Source organism: Chroicocephalus ridibundus, chromosome 11 (assembly GCF_963924245.1).
Source record: "Chroicocephalus ridibundus chromosome 11, bChrRid1.1, whole genome shotgun sequence".
NCBI lineage: Eukaryota > Metazoa > Chordata > Aves > Charadriiformes > Laridae > Chroicocephalus > Chroicocephalus ridibundus.
The window spans coordinates 8,612,336-8,625,873 of NC_086294.1; positions in this window are offsets into that span (position 1 = coordinate 8,612,336).

The following is a 13,538-nucleotide window of genomic DNA, read 5'->3' on the forward strand; positions in this document are numbered from 1 at the left end:
CTTTGCTGTCACACCTTACTACTTTGTATTTTGTATAGAGAAGTATTTCAGGGTCCAGAACTGCAATAAGGGGTTTTTATCGTCCCGTCTTTTGGTGGAGAATAGCCATGCTGCAAGGACCAAACCGAGCTGTTTCAGGTTCTACTTTGAGTACCTATTTGTGTACCTAGCCGATGTCATTGTGCAGAAGTCGAGCTGTCAAGGATTTAAGAGCAGAACTGTGCAGAGCACCATGAAGCTTCTGTCCAGGTTTGTGGCCAGTGAGGGCAACAAGGAGGGGTATGCATCCCGGGGCTGCTCTGCCATAGCTCCATCGGTTCCCTGATTCGTGAACTATCCCTTCTGTGAAGCATCTCAAAGACAAATCACATCACTTCTGACTCCTGTGACTTATAAAAGGGAAAACCTTTATGTATCATGGAACCTAGCCTTTGGCTTTAAATATTTCCTCACGTCATTTCTTCTCTGTTACAGCACTAAGTTTCTTTGCATCAGAGTACTAGACATCATATCTCTTGTCATTACAACGAGTGGAGGTTGGGAATTGTTTTGACTATTGTTTCTGTTCTGTAATGCAGGCGCCGGTTTGATCCGTGTGGGTGTAAGTGAAGCAAAACTTCTAGTTGTGCCAATTTGCTCTGCTTTGCCAAATGGAAAATAGGCAGGAGAGTGCAATTGCATAATTAGAAAATATACATTTGTATCTTTCCCCCACTGCTCTGAAAGCAGCTTGCCACCACGGCTCTTGCAGGTGGACAAACAGATGTTTCGCAGTTGACATCCATGCTGCCCCTCGGCCAGCTGGCAGGAGAGGGCTGTCATTGCCTCCCACTTGAGTTCACAGATGTCCCTTCTGAGACGTGTCTTTACACAGAGGGTGATCAAACTGTGCCAAACCTGGCACCGCCGTTCAATACGACGGGGGAGTTACGCGTCTGTGAGCTTGTGTTGATGTGTTGATAAAAACGCCACAGAACTGTGTCTGGGAAGTCACATATAATGTGACAGAGACTCAAACAAGCAGTTATATGGATTGTGATTTATGGTCTAACTCCCGTGGGGACTGTTTTTCACTCACAAAAAGCAGAGAAGACAGTGCTTATGCCAGCTCTCACGTTGCTGCTGCCTGAGTGCTCCTCCTCAGCTTCCAGCAGCCTTGTGGAGGCCAATATCCCATTGGGATCAGCTCCCTGCCATCCCAGCCAACGCGGTTACGCGCCCTGGCCAGCCTTGGAGGCGGAGGGAAAAGGAAGAGCAAAAGGTGTATGAGAAATTTCAGGGGTGAAAAAGACAATTTGTAATTACTTGTGATTCAGGGAGGCTGTGCATCCTCCCCTGTATATTTTTTCAGAAAGAACCAATGTTAAAAAGGGGATCAGGTGAAAAATAGCTGTTCTCAGGAATTTATTGCATCGCTCTGTAAGCAACAATGGTTTCATTTTCCAGGCATGAACACTTGTAATGCTGCTTTTCCTAGATGCCCTATATAATGCTCAGTTTTCTAAAATTACCTAGTCTTCTGCTTTTACAAAAATCACACTGAATGAGGTTTGTAAATTGGTGATACATCAGCCTTCTGTGAAACATGAAATACTTGTAAGCCAAGGAAATTTTCCATGGAAAATGTTCTATACGCTTACCTTGCCTACGGGCACACAGACTAGAAAATGCCAGACACTTCTGCAGTCCTTGACTACAAAGCAGTGTGAAATCAGGCTAATTTATCAAGAATTATCATAAAGTGTGATGTCATTGATTGCCAGAAATACTGGAAGTATATTAAGAATAGAACTTAAGAAGAAAAGATCTCCTTTTAAGAACAGAAGTTTTATATGTATAACCCTGCACTATTTATTCCACCTGAACAAGCAAACAGAGCAATCTGGGGTAGATATCGCTTACCAAAGACGCCCTCCTGTCTGCAGGGCGGTGCTGTGTAATCCCGCGGTGTCTGCCAGCAACGCCTGGACCCAGATTCCTCAATCCTCATCTTTCTGCTTTGCCTTCCTTTTTCCTCTTCTTGCACAGAAGCCACAATGAAGAAACCTTTCTTGTTTACAGGAAACGTGTTGATTTCAAATAGCACAAAGGGATTAGTCTAAACGAGCTGCAGGTAATTTTTTTAAATAGCTTGGGAAAATGTTGTTTGCTTTTAGTTACAGAAGGGGGAAGGATTCATAATAAAGCCAGGTATGTTCAACGTAGAAAGGTAAATATTGCAGTGATCTCTTTCCCCTTTCTCTCTGTAAAAGGGTCTTTTAAACAAGCAATTTTTTCAATAGTTTGGACAGTATAATAGAGAGACATTCATTTTAAAACCTTTTGATGTGTCAGGTTAATAATCTGTTCTTTGTTAGCACCGAGACATTTCAGGGGGTGTGTTAGTAAGTTATTGATTTATTTTTTTCAGGTTGTCAAAAGCATTGCCATTCTGGCCTCTCGTCTCCCACCTTAGACGTGCTCCAGTAGGGTACTCCAGCAGCCACCCGCTGTAGGGCTGAACGTGGGCTGGCTGGTATGGCTTTGCTTCGTGCGACACTAAAGGTAGCCCTTCCCAGAGCGCTGGCAAGGGAAGCCAGCCACCAAATGTTTGGAGGAAATATGGGTCAATCAAAGATTACACCAGTGTGTCAAGCAAATCAAGTGGTTCAATAGTCACGCTTTCCTCTTCAAGATGAAAAGATATTTCTTCTAGGTTTTTTTTTCTTAATTTCTTCTTTAATACTAAAGTAAAGGAGAAGTATCTGCCATCTGGAAGAACGACAGTCAGTTGTCCAGTTGAAATAGGGCTGAGAGGAAGGAGGGCATGCTTGGAAAGATTTTTTTTTTTTTTTTTCCCCCAGTACAGGGCATAAAACTGAAAACAGCAAGCAAATTATGTCACTTCTACACAAATTCAAATCTAAAGTAGCCAGGTCATGTACACAAAAACTTCCTTCTGAGAACTAATTCCTGTTTTCAGCAGTATCGCTGTAAGGAGGCTCTGCCGCGATCAGTTGAGGCAGAAAAGTGTGCACGGGCAAGTGTGAGCCTTGGCTTTGGCAGAGGAGCTATTGCGTCTCCTGCAACAATACCAAATATCGCACTGCTTCAAGATGGCACTGTTCTGTAGTTTCTCATGCCTCTTCTAAAACAAAATCTGCATTTATGTGGCTAGGAACAGAAAGGATTCTAAAAAAAGATATGCCTTCAACTACTACAGGGTGGAGGAATCCCAAAGCAAATCATTCTCCTTTCTTTTATCTACTCCTGAGCTACTAAGCACTGCAATGATGTTTATCTAATAACTCCATTCTCCTTGAGGCATATTTTCTATTAATAGTAATTATCTATGACTTATAATTTGTCTTGAATTCTCCTTACTAGTGCAGCACTTGAACTGATTATGTACTCCCACTATTAGAATAAAAAATGATGTGACTGCATTCTTAATAACAGCTGCATATAAGTGTGTGCATAAAAATATCGTATCTTCTGAAAGTGAGAGGTGTTTCTACCCACTGTGAGGTGGATGAATGTTCACCAATTGCAGAGTAAGTGGGATGAAGAGGCTCCTGACATTCTCTTTAACGAGACAGAATGTCTCCTGACATTGACTTGTATGATTTGGAGGCTCAAATTATTCTTAGTGTATTTATATATTGTGGAAACTTGGAGAACAACGATGGTTTTGGTACTTAATTGGGGTTTTTTGCTGTAATAAGCATGTAATAAAGCAAACCCTGATTTGAAGAGTTTACAATATATGTAGAAAAGACAGAAATCATTATTGTGTGGAGTGCCCAAATGTAAATTCCAGAGAGATCACGAACTTCTCAAGGTCACACGTGAGACTTTTGACAGCATCAGGAAACAAATTTCAATACCCTCAATCCCAGTTTAGTGCATGTACTGTAAAGTCCCGTATCTTACTGGCTTCCTTTTGGTAACTGAAAATTGGGTCCAGATTGTTATAGCTGTATCTGGACTGTGGTGGAAGACTGTGTGTTAGCTCTTCCCTACTTCGAATATTTGAGCAAATCCTCCGATGGGGTGGGTGAGTGCTATCCTTTGCCTCTTTAAAATAGGAATTCAGGTTTTGCTGAATACGCAAAAGTAGGTTGGAAAATTCCAGCTAAAAGAAGAGTAGGTGGACTTTATCCCTCTGCAAAATGTATCATTTTGCAATTGTACCACCCTTAGACTTCCTTGTGTGGTTCTTGCTAGTCTATCAGTAATTATAAAACGTGCCACAGAGGAGGAAACTTACGAATTTTCACTTTTGTTCTGTCTTGACTCATCTGACCTTGGAAAGTTGCATTGAGCTCTTTAAAAGCAGTCTGTAATTTTGAATGTCTTATGTCAGCTGAGTTGTACATACAACCTTAAATGAAATTAATGAGAGTTAGAATTTTCCAGTGCATCTGGTGATGAATATCATGTTGAGCTGGTGACCGCCCATCCTCGTTTTCTCATCAGTTAAAAAAACCCCAAAAAACAAAACACACTCACACAAAAACCCCACTGCATCTGCATTCAGCTCACAGGAATGGTGTAAAATCAGGTAGTTTATCTTGAAAATTATTCTGAAAAATCTGTTACTAAAAATAATTACTGTTGTAAAAAAGGAGAAAAAGAAAAAAAAATGTTGTAAAGTGATTGTTCTAATTTTAAGCGTTCTTTAAAGATTCATGTTAGGACAAATGTGTCAGGCACTTTGGACCTAAATCTGTTGAGTTTTATGTTTGTAAAGCTCCTTGTTTCCAAAACGGATACTAATTTGCATTCCTACATCTGATTTATAGGCACAATCAATGTCATTTTTACAAGAGGCATTGCTTATTCTCATTTATCGCAGTACAGGTGTGGTGGTGGCTGAAGGAAAGGCTCGATCTATTGATAGGCTGGACGGGGCGAGGGGTGAAGATGCGAGCTCATCCGAGTGTCAGTAAATACAGTGTTCCCATGGGGAGAGAATTCAGTGATGTTGAGCCCACCCAGCAAATTAAACAAGAAACATGAATTTGCATAAAACTGTCTTGAACAGATGTTCATCAACAGAATGCAAGCATAGCTTTTTTCTTTTTTTAATCAAGGAATATAGTACAAACATTAATTTATTGACTTTGGGGGGAGTGGGGGGGGTGGGATGTAACTCCATACCAAGACTACACCCACTACAAAGGTAGAGACAAAACAATCAGAGCACACTTCCATTTTCTTTTGAAACAAGTGACCAGTAGAATCTGGACTGCAAAACAGTTAGTTATATTTTATTTTGTGAAATAAATAGATCGTTCATAACTGAAAATGAACTAGTAATGCTACTTTTAACTGCACTATCTGGTGCTACCTGTCATTACAATATGTGCACATGACTATTCTGTTTAATAGGTGTATCATCTTGCGTGGAACAGTGTATTCTCGCTGATGGTCTCATCTTCAGGAAGGTTTAACAGAAATGCAAGTTTTCAGAATTACATAACGAAAGCCAAGTTGGGTGGAGAAAGAAACTGAAAGATTAGAGCCGAGTACAAGAGAGATTATAATTACTTAAAAGTAATTCAATAGCATGCAGATCTTAGGTTTAAAAACTTTCACAACTTTCTCTGGTACCATTGGAAACAGGATGACAAACTGTACGGCCAGCTTCCTCCAAATCAATCGTGCTCGACAGAAATGAGTGAATGGGACTTGATATGGCTGAAGCCTTTGGAAAATCCCCCGTTTTAAGGATACAGAGAAAGTGGCCTGTGGTACATTAAAATTTATTGATGAATATACGAAATAGATTTGCTTCTTCTAACCCTTGAAATCTCAGCTGTGGGAGGGAACTAGCAGAAAGGTGCTCACCCGCCCCGCAGCCTTTGCACCTCTTTGCTGGTAACAGTAGTACCTGACGTGGTCTTGAGGCCACAAAGCGAGAATTTGTCTGAAGGGTATGTTTACGTGTGAATTTCCATAATTATCTTCTCATGTTAGTAAGCACCCTTGACAATCTTTTTTTTTATGTTTAGCAAAATGACTGAAGCCCCCTGAACTCTGAGAACATTGTTTTCTGTTAATTAAAGTAGGACTTTCGTACCAGCTTTTAGCTTGTAGTAGGCAACTGCAGATTTTGCACATCTTGCAAGGAAGTGGTGAGAGAGATAGAAATACAAGGCCCACAAGAGTAAAGCATGAATGCTGTTCTCTTCAAAAACTCAGTGTAAAGCTGAGCAGCTGGAATTGCTTAGCATGCTTGGGACTTGCTTGAGAATTATTTTCCCAAATAGTCTTTGTTTGGCTCGGAAATTTTGAATACAAGCTGATTTTCTTAGAAATACTGGATTCGGTGCCCTCTTTCTTTGTCCTGTTCCAAATGGCAGAGCAGTTTCTGAACCATACTGCCAAGGGGGTCTCCACAGTTAGTTTAGGATTATCACACAGCTCACTGCCTGCTCCATTCCTACAACGGTGGGGAAAGTCGCGCTTTCGAAGCATGATGTGAGACAGTAAAATAAGAAGTTATGCTGCGATGCTGTTGATCCCCACACCAGTTTTCTATAAACTTGGCCTGTTTGGTATTGATTTTTCTTTTTGTTTGTGGTTTGGGTTTTTCATTTAGTGTGTATGATGATGCCCACATCCTCCCCCCATTTCCTGCTCCCTGGTGTAATGAAGAGAGATTTCAGGAATTAATGTGGATACACTCTGTTTTCACTGTCCTTATGTCCCCAAACTGGGAATGAAATATCCCATGTTTAACTTCCGCTTAAAGATATAGAAGCAGAAGATGATGGTGGCAGAAAATTAATTTTCTAACAGTTCGTTAGCACTATAGAGACATTTTTGGTGTACCTAAACAGCAGCAGGAAAAATGTGTGTCCAGTAAGTTTTCCAATTCAGGACTATAAACGTGCTTATATTTAGAAAGTATTCCGTCACCACAAAGGCTATAGCAATTTAACTTAAGTTTAGAAAGGAAAAGCAACAGCTGGTATTTTTATTAAATTAGACAGTTTTACTTGCTAGAACTGTTTTTGGTTAGTAATGAACTGCAGGGTTAAGCTGTCATGGTACTAATAATATAACTAGGATAATAAACTCGACTTAAGATGGATACCCATGATGGATACCTGTGGGTACAAAAGTGCTTTCTCTAGAATGACAACTACACCTGAAGTATCAAGCAGTTTGGTTTGGTGCAAAACGGATGCCAAGTAGATCAAACTAAGGTATAAAAGTCATGTTTAAGGAAATATTTCCTTGGACCTTCCTGAAAGCGACACTTGCAGGCAGCAAGTTACCCAGGGCTCTTGCTGAAGTAAGCCACTTTGCTCTTAGCAATAGAAAGTGACAGTTACATTTTGAAATTTCTCTAAATATTTCCAGTGAGAAAATACTGGTCGTAAAGGGACCAAGTGAAGTTAATGGGTGGTGTTTAGGCCCAGTTTATCTCGATCTAACCAGGTGATATCTTCGTGCTGAACCTTCAGCTCATCAGCGCTTCATGACGTACTTGATTACACTTTTATATCCTGCATTGTATAACATACAATCACAATAGTAAAACTCAATGGCCTTGCTATATTTAAAATTTACAAATATGTTTCAGACAATCTTGTAACCTATCAGTTATTTTTTACAGTAAAATATTATGCATTTAAATTTTTGCTCTTTGTTGAAAAATACACTTTTTTCTCCCAGCTCTCTCCTCCTCAACCTGTTCACTACAGATTAGTCCACACTTTTTATATATACAATATTTAGATAAACAGTATTGGAGACTTTAATTACAATTGTTAATCCAGCTTGTAGCACGATGAGGTGTTTTAGAAGCCTCTCAGCATATTTGCCTGATATTTGCCTGCACAACTGTTCTGGATGGAAACATCTCCTTTACATACTACACTTTCTGCATAATTACTTTGTCAAGAGGTTAATTAATCTGTGTATTTGCATGGCACATACAGTAGGGGAAAACAACTCTAGCATCATTCTATTACTAAGTGCACCAACTCTTCTATTGACCTGAAAGACTGTCTGGGTTCCAGCAAACAGCTATTTTAGTCAATAAACCATGTGTTACGGGTGCTTAATTGTGTATGCGGAAACAACAGATGAACACAAGCGTGTCTATAAGGTAAGTAAAGGTTCTATAAATTGCAGGGACATCATAAGCATTTTAATCAAAGCACTTAAAAGTGAAAAGGTAGAAATGAACTCTTGAAGAAACTGTTGTGGAAAAGTACCTTTGAGCCATTTGTACTGTATTGTAAGACAAAGTGACGACATCCCCTTGATCCGAGACATGTACAAGGTTATGTAACAGTGAATTAATATCGATTTACTATAAATGTTTGTCTTTGGGTCTGATCACTAAGTGACTTTCACAGACTTCTTTTCTGCGAATAGATGTGCATTGGATGGGCGCTTGTGTAGAATCTTGGCATTTGTAAGTGGCCTCTTCCTATTTTACAGCAACTTGGAATGTCTTTGCCTCTTATCCTCTTTTCACTTGCCTGTCTCCCGTTTAGAACTTGCTGTGTGTTAAAATCATGTTAATAGCCTTGGATGAAAATTGGTATTAAACTAGTAGTAAGATGATAAAGGGCCTGTTTAAGATCTCAAAGAAATTATTGTTACCTTAGCTTATCCTGCTATTATGTGCCATCATGTTTTTGCAAAAACATGTGTCTATAGCACTTATAATAAAATAATGGTTTCACTGAATTGTGTGCCTGAAAAGGACCGTGGGATTTAGGCATAATGTGATCACGTGCCTGCCCTTAGCTACCTGGGTGGCACCACGCTGTGGAATACTTTCTTTCTACCCTTAGAAGAGGCATCAGGAGATAGGCTAGTCTTCCAGCCGCCCCGTGGGAATGCATTTATGGAAGTGCTTTGTCACAAGAGTACGCTGCCCCTAAAACAAACACAACATATTGGATTAAAAAAGCAATACACTCACAAATTATTTTGTTTTATAAAAATAAAAGGCACAATAAAACTACTTCGTGCATCTTGTTTCGCTGTTTCTAGAGCTGGTTCAGTAGTAATAAATATTTATTCTTGATAATGTGTTCAGCAATTGACAAAAATGTCATAAAGTAGGGATTTATATTACTCAGTAGAAAGACTTTTTAATGTGGAAGAAATAGATGAAGTAATTGTATAGAGCAAGTTTGGGGTTTTGGCGTTAGGAAAAAAATTAGCCTTGATATTTTGGAAGAAAATTCTGTGAGCGCTGTTTGAAATAATGGGAACAAGACTCTGGGAACCACACTTCATGGAAATGAGAAAGAAACGCTGAGATGACTGCATGGGCTTGAGTGGACGAGAGCAGGTGATGGTTACAGTCTTGTTATAAAAGCCACAGCAATACGTATCCTATATAACTCAATGAGTTACAAGCAGAGTTTGTTACTCTTTTTGTGATTTTTATTTGAATGAACCAGAAAAAAAAACCACAACAAAATAAGCAACTGCTGTGATCTTCAGCAACCAAAGAATCTGTGAACCGCTCAGTTGCACAGGACTGGGATGTTCCTGGGCACCGTATGAGACAAGAAGAAGCTTTTAGGCAGACTCAGCAAGATAATCCTATAACTAAAATAGTAGAGGCCACTTTCTTTCACAGCTGTGAGTTGCGGAGGCATGTCTCTCTCGCCCTGGTTAGCAGCAGCTCATCACCAGTAGTGGCGCATTCACTCCCTTCCAGGGAGCGTCTGTACCAGAAGACCTTTGGCTGGATAAGGCAGGCTGTAGCCATTCTCTGAGATTAGGTCATAATTCCTTACTGTCGTGCAGGACCGTCTGCGCTGCCTTCTTTTATCCTTAGACCAGATGACATTGCTGGCACATTTGTGGTACATTGTTCACTCAGTTTGTCCCCTTTCTGAAAGTCTCTTGACAGCCTTGATTGTGTTTTGTATCTGTACCTCGGGCAGTGTCTGGGATGGCTGCCACGGTCCTCTAGGTGCGCACTCTTCTTTCGGAGGCCACCTGTGGTTTCGCAGTGCCGTTGGCACACTAAGTGTGTGCGTGAGCACTGTCCTGCGTGGTGAGTGTGCTGTCAGTCGTCTTTGCTTCAGCTTCGAATTTACAGCAGGAGCTGTTGCCCTCTCACAAGTGAGAGTGAAAACGTCTCCTCTCAGAGGAAGTTCCTACCCTCTAAAGTTCTTCATAATAAAAGACGTACCATCCTGGGGATGATATTCTGGATGCAAGTCCTGCATTTTATCACTAATTCCACTGTGAATTGATCTTTGTACAACCATTAGAAAAGTAACTTCCTGGAATGCCACTTCTTTTACTTCCTAACTCTTTTCCATCTTTTCCATATAGATAACTAAATTCTGATTAATTTCTCTTGAAGTTATTTTTCAATGGAAAATTGGTCTCTGCAACAGAGTTTTTGTCCACTGGAGAATGTTTTGTGTTGTTGGTTTTTTGTTGTTTTTTTTTTTCCCCCCCAGTGGAAAATCATCCACCTTCTTCAGGGAAGGTGCCGTGGGGATGGGGATACAGTTTAGACCCAAACCTAAAACATTTTAGCCAGAAGGATTAAGATGAAGAAAAAAGATTATTTGGAAAACTAGTGTTTTGATTTTATTAAAATCAAAAAATAACTAACATGAATGCTCTGGTTTAATCTATGATGATCAAAACCTCACAGAGGAGGGAAGACAGGATCATTTCTCTGCCCAGTTCTACATTTAAGCTTTCTAGTGCAAGAACCACTTTTGATATGAGTCTCATCCACAGCCCTTTTTTTTGGTTTGGTTTGGTTTGGTTTTTTTTCCTGCTGGAGAATCCACCCAGCAGCCTTTGGGCAGTCCCTCGTACAAATGTAAACTGAGCCTTGGTGTGGGACATGCTGCACTTCACAGAAATAAAAACCTTACTCGTAATTCCTCCTAGACAGAAAAACCTGTGTTGCATCTAAGGAAAGCGTTTGTATTAATAACAGCGTAAGTGGGGTGACACATCAGTGGTGTCACTACTGGTGCCCATGTATTGACGCGACCTGTTGAGGTTTTATTTAACTAGCTAGAAACGTATGCGGAGTAATGTGAGAACTGACAGAGGAAAACCGTTCCCTGACAATTTCTGAGGAAATTTTTTACTGTCTCTAGAATGAAACTTGTGAATGAAAACAATGTAAAGCTGACTTGAATGCCGTCTGCTTACCAGTTTTGTTGATGCTAATTTTCATGTGACGTTTTGGCTTTCATGAAATATGAAATGTCAGCGGAAGTGCATTTAGCAGCAAGTGTTCAGGTTGCACTCAAGTCCGAGCGTGAGTCAGTTTGTGCTGTTCCAGTGATGTGAAGGGACTAGAAGGCCTCCTGTCCTTCAACACCATGAAAAAAACTTGCTCTTTGAGCCATGTTTTCTCTGTAATCGTGCCAACACCTTTACCATCTCTTCAGCCCTTAAGGCAATGTGAATAGTGTGGCCAATAAGGAATATGGCTCAGATGGTGAATGTGGGTCTTAATTTGTCTGTTATTGTCAGCCTGCATTACAAATTATATTGATTTGAAAAATTTTAATGGCCAAACTGTCCCTTGCAGAAATATGTAAGTAACAAAATCCAGTTTTGTCTTCTCCTTGTAGTACTAAAATTGGAACGGTTTCCAATTACTTTTTTCAATTTAGTGTCTCCAGGAACTATTTTTTCCTTGTGAGGGTGTCATAGGAGAAGTTTTGAGATTGCTGCACCTTTAAACAGAACTTGTAGAGAAAAAAAGTGTTAGTTTGCACATCACTGACCTGAATATTTTCCTGGTGATTTCAGAAGATTAAGGTGCTCACTTATAAAAGTCATGACTTCTTGATCCGCCCCCAATAAAACGATACCTTGTGAGTGAATAAATGGCTTTCCAATCTTAAAATAAAGGTAGGATGTTGGAGTCATGTGGATCTTAACTTCTAGTGCAGCTGGAATTAGAATTTTAAACTCACTTAGCTTTATTTGCTGCTTATTGGCAATGAATGGAGCACATTTACCCAGTCTTTTTAATTGATTTCAGGCACACAATAATACTCCTGTGACTGCTCTGTAAAGAGCTGTTAATGAACAGATCTCAAAAACAGAAAGTGATTTTCTGATAGAGAATTTTTGTGTGCCTGCAGAATAGAAGTACAAATAGCTGCACTGTATGTAGAGCTTCTGATAGTGGTCGTTCTGGCTTCTAAGTTCCTGCACCCCTGAGGGTTTTCTCCTTTATTCGCTGTTATAATCTCCTCATGTTGCCTTCATAGGGCACACGTAGCATGGTTTCATTTTTGTTTTCATTCTTTAAAACAAGTACTATAGTAGGCATTCCTAAATATAGCATTTAAGGATACATTTGCCTTAATTCATGTAATTACTGAAAGTTGTAGACACTGTTTTTCCTTATAGCTAATCTTTTTAAGGCATCTCAATCTGTGGTAAATGGATTTATGTAATTTTTTGTAATAGGTTGTTCCATATTAATTTTAAGTAATATAGTACTATTACAACAGAGCTGTCACATAGGCTTAAAGCCTGGTGTTTAAAACCGCTTCTTACATACGGCACCTGTTAGTTACTTCCTTTCACTTTGGTCTTGTTGTCTGTTCCACTAGAATGACTCCACTTTTATGGTGTTGGAAGTAACATCAGAATAAAGTCCTTAAAGTAGTAACGGCAAAACTGACTGCTTTTTCATATTGATTTAAAAATCTACCTGAAAAAAACTTCAGTTACTACTAAAAGCACGAAGTCTGACTCCAGCTGTCAGACACGTACACTGACTTCTGTCAGCAAAGGCTCTGTTCACCTTATCAGAAAAGAACTTTTTCTGGGGGAGACAGATGTAGTATAAATGTCCGAATTGAAGTATAAATGTCTGAATGATTTCAAATCCAAGACTTGATAGGTGATGTGCTTGTTATTTTTTAAATTGGGAAGCAATAATTTGAAAACAGGAATTCTATGGTCGCTACACTGCAAAATGTTTTGAACTATTTTACAGAGACTGTATTAAATGTTATTAAGGTCTTACTCCATCTGTGAGTGGTTCAGCAATTTACTCCTTAAAAGCAAACCTACCTAGAAACATACCTAAATGAAGTAAGATTCAGAAAAACCCAAAGGTAGCCTTAAATGTTCGGATTCTCCATGCTAGCTCTGCATCTTACAAAGATAAGAATTTCTTGCCCTCGGTCCATGTTTTGAGCCCTGGCTGCTATTAGTGGAATTTCTTTCATTCATGGAAGAACCATATACCAGTCACCTGCCACCCTGCTTACAAGCTTTTGCTCACATTGAGAGATCTAATGCAAAATTTTTTGCTTTACAGTTGTAATAATTTTTTTTTCTGTTTCAAATTAAATTACTTAACAAAATAGAAATCCTGCTCTTAGCAGTACGTAGTACAGGAATCAATACAATAGATCAATAGGTAATTCAGAGGCTGTGCTCTGGGTTTCTCATGTATGTATTCATAACACTAAAACTATTCTTTATTATTCAGTTACTTCTTTAGGGCTGTGCAGCTGTTCCGGGGTAACTCAGTAACACCTTATAAACTTCCGTTATTCAGG